Source organism: Parus major, chromosome 12 (genome assembly GCF_001522545.3).
Source record: "Parus major isolate Abel chromosome 12, Parus_major1.1, whole genome shotgun sequence".
NCBI lineage: Eukaryota > Metazoa > Chordata > Aves > Passeriformes > Paridae > Parus > Parus major.
This window is the reverse complement of record NC_031781.1, coordinates 19430221-19434157: the sequence shown is the minus strand read 5'-3', so window position 1 is coordinate 19434157 and position 3937 is coordinate 19430221. Positions and strand designations below refer to the sequence as shown.

The window sequence follows — 3937 nt, the reverse complement described above, 5'->3', positions numbered from 1 at the left end:
AGCTCCATCCCAGAGCTCCATCCCAGAGCTCCATCCCAGAGCTCCATCCCTGAGCTCCATCCCAGAGCTCCATCCCAGAGCTCCAACACCACTCGTGGTTGCAGTGTGCACTGCTGGACTCTGCTCAGGGAATTCTGCTTTTTAATGCTCTCTTGCATGATAACGATCCCACCTTTGCCACTAATTAAAAGCCTTCTTTGTGTGACAGTCCATTTGAAAAATTAGATAATGGGTGTGGATCGGAGCATTTCTGAGAGGGACCCCGAAGTGCAGGGACCAGCAGCAGCTGTGGCAGCCAAGGCTCTGCACAGGCAGCAGCTCCAGGGCTCGCTGCTCAGTGAAAGCTCCTGGTGGGAGGCTCAGCTGAGGCTCCTGGAGCCAATTCCACACCCAGCTCCCAGACCTGGGCAGGGAATGTTCTCCCAGCCCAGCTCCTGTGGTGCTGGACGGTGCCAGCTCCGCACCAGCACTGCCCAGGAACAGCAGGGTCACCCTGAGCCACGGGAGGTGAGAATGGAGGTGGATCATTGCTGCCAGGAGTCTGAGTCTGCTCTGACAATTTAGTAATGGAATTGTGCAGGGATGATGACACCATTTCTTGTTTTCCCAGGGTAGGGAAAGTGCAGCTACTGCAGCAAGGCAGAAATTGCCACTTCTTACCTAAACCTTCCAAAAACATCTTTTAATCCCCTCGTTTGTTATAATTTCAATTTTTAAATTTATTTTAGTTTGACTAGAATACTAAAGAAAAGCCCAAAAAAACCCCCCAAACTTCCAAATATCCTATCAGGATAATTTTCACAGCCAGACACAGCCAGAAACATTGCCTGAGTCTCTCTGACAAGTCTGAGCATCCACAATAAACAAACTGTCAAAATGCCAGCAGAGCTCGCCAGTTTGGAGGGAACCAGGTTCTTCCAGCCCCTTTTGGGAAAAATCCCTATGGAAAACCCTGCAGAGCAAGTCCCACACCCTGGGTACCAAAAATTCCCCATCAGGTCAAGGTTCCCTGCAGAGCAAAGGATCCCCCACTCAGTCACAAGGGTCCCCGAGCCCTGGAGGTGACAGAAGTGTCCCCACCCTGCCACTGCAGGGCGTTTCCAGCTCCATTCCCAGTTTCCCTTTTGCTGGTGCCTCCCTGTGCTTTGTGCTCTGGGTAAATGCAAAATGAGTTCCACCTAAAGCTGCACATTGAGCTGCACGTCAGGGGTGGTAATTGCAAGAAAATGGTTTTAAATTGTGGGAGAGGGGTAGAAAAAAGGAGGATTTCCAGCACCTCAGTAAAAACAACAGCCTATTCTAATGAAGTTAGTTTGAGTGTGACATTCCAGAGGACAGAAACTACTCCTGCTTCTTTCCTGCTGAGGCTGGGCTGCAGTGGGACAAGAGCAATGAGATACGGAGACCTTTTTAGGTTTGAGGAGATGGAAAAACTCAGCAAACATCACCAAACCCAAGCAGAGCCATCTAAACCTCAAGGCAATGCTGGTGCCACCAACACCAAACTTCAATACCTCTCCTTAAAAAAACCTGGAAACAAACGTTGTCCCTCAAACTTTTAATAGAGGAGGAGAAGAAAGTGGAGTTTGCTGTCCTTGTGTCACCACCTTGCTGAGAGCTGACAAGTGCCTGAGGGAAAGATCTGGGCTCCTCTGTTCTTCCCTCTTCTTTTATCCTTCCCTTCTCTTTTTTCTATTTTTTTCAATATTTTTTTGATAAATTTTTGTTCTGCATTTTCGCTGCCCTTGTGTGGCTGCTGCAGGGTGAGGGGGGAGCTCCAGCAGTGCCCTGAGCCCGCAGGGAGGCTCCGGGCTGGAGCCCATCCCCAGGAGCACAGGCAGGGATGGAGCAGCCCCAGCATCGCTCCCTGCTCTGCTCCTGCAGCCTCTGCCCTGCTTCTTCTGCACAAGCCACCCCCAAGGCAGGGCTTTTCCTCTGCTCAAAGAGAGCATCAGAGCTCTGAGCATTTCCAGTGTTACACCAAGGTGGTTCTTGCCATAAATCCTACAGGCAAGGATGTTGCTAAAGTCTTTTCTTTACAGTCTACAAGAATTTTACCTGTTTTTCTATTCTTTTTCTATATTTTAAATTTAAAATTTTAATTTTAAATTTTTAATTAAATTTAAAATTTAAAATTTTAAATTTAATTATTTTAAATATTTTTCAGCAGAGCTGTTGCACCCCCTAAAAAGCAACACCCATTTACTGGAAATGCCCCTCTATTAATCGTGGTTACTCCACCACAGCTCCGGGAAAACAACTGGAGAGAGGAGCTCTGAAAAGCCATTTCCTGGCAGTCTGGCCGGCTGCAGAAACCCACAAGTGTTTTATCCCCACCTCACTTTGCTGCACCTCGTTGTGTTCCAACAGATAAATCTGCTTTTAGGAGAGGCAGCAGCTGTGGTTCCTCTGGCCCAGAGGAGCAGACCTGGCTCACCTGGGCTGGGAAGGAGCACAAATCCCTGAGCCTCTCCTGCCTGCAGGGATTGGAGAGGAGAAAATGTCCTTCCCTGGCAGCCAAACAAGCTCAGAGCCCTGGTGCAAGGGTTCAGCAGGAGGGGAAGTGAACGCATTTCTTTCATCCCTCTTTGCTCTGCGGGGTTTCACTTCAATGAAAAAAAAAAGGAACAATGGTGTATGATCACAGTATAAATGTGTTAAGTTGGGAGAGTGGAATAATCAAAATTCCTCACTTTGTTTGATGCTAAAGCAGTGACACAAACTTTAACCCAATGAAGTTAAATCATATCTCGAGCTGTCCACTGCCCTTAATAAAACCACAGCAGACCAAAAAACCCAGTTTTCTCTCTATATAAAAAATAGCCATTAACATCAATATTTTAACAAACATAAATGTAACCTTGATCTCAAAACTTAGTTTCCAGTTGCAGCTCCAGGGCTGTAACCATAGAAATAATCCAAGCCCCTCCTACTAAAACGTTGTTTGTCCTTGATGGTTATTTTTCTTAATTGAAATACTCGAGCCACATGGAAGCAAATTGCTTTGCAGCACTTTACATTGCAGCAAAGTTGCTTCATTTTGTAACCTGCTGGTACACTATGTCCTACATTTCCCCAGTTTTCTGGGAAGCTCCTTAAAGGCATCTTTAATTTTTAACAACTCCCTGGAAATGTGAAACGGAAGGAGAGGTAGGTGATCATTTTGGGCATCCCATTTTTGACAGAGCTGTCTGAACTCCAGAGCTGTGGTGCCGTACCAAGGGTCCCTGGGCCTTGCACTCTCACCTGAGCATCTCTCAGGAGCAGCCAGGCTGATTCCAGGAGGGGTGAGGAGCTCTTCTGGCGTTCTGCTGATGCCAGTGAGCCGTGGGATCTGCAGCTCCGTGTCCTGGGAGAGCCTGGAGCTCTCCCTGCAGGGCTGGGCTCAGCTCCTGACCCTGCCAGGGATGTTCCTGCAGCCCCTGGAGCCGGCAGCTGCTGCCCAGAGCGCCTGAGGAGCCTCAATCCTCGGATAATCCCCAGCTCCATCCCAGCAGGGCAGTGCAGGCGCTCCCAGGGCCCTCTGTGCTCGGCTGCCTTTGGGAATTCTCAGAGCCTTTGGCTGGAGTTCACTTCTGCCCCAGCCCCGCAGTGCCCGGGGAGCGCTGGAGCCGCAGGGAAGCCCTGGCAGCTCAAGGAGGGGGAAGAGAAGGAGCTGCTGGAGAAGGCTGGGGGATCCCCCAGTGCCTGCTGTGCTGACAGCCCTAAATCCCGTTTATTTCAGGATTTATCTCCTTTGGGGGTGGCACATTCACTATCAAATTTCCAGCCTAATTTACTCATTTGCAGCTCAGACCAAGGCTCTGTCCAGGATCATCCTCTCCTCCTTCCCCTTGTGAGATAAATCCCTTCCAGAGCAGAGCGTTCCCACGGGCACAGGGCAGGGCACAGAGCTCTCATTTATCCCCTGCTGGCACCGGGGGCTTGGTCCAGCATT

General features: G+C 49.4%; 1 long non-coding RNA gene across 1 annotated transcript in view; it reads right to left on the bottom strand.

Moving 5' to 3' along the window:
* LOC107210165 overlaps window positions 1–3684 on the bottom strand; it is a 14846-nt gene extending 11162 nt beyond the window's left edge. Inside the window, exon 1 of the long non-coding RNA XR_001523860.2 lies at window positions 3247–3684. This is a non-coding gene — a long non-coding RNA (uncharacterized LOC107210165). The remainder of the gene's footprint in view (window positions 1–3246) is intronic.
* Between the last annotated feature and the right edge of the window lie 253 nt (window positions 3685–3937).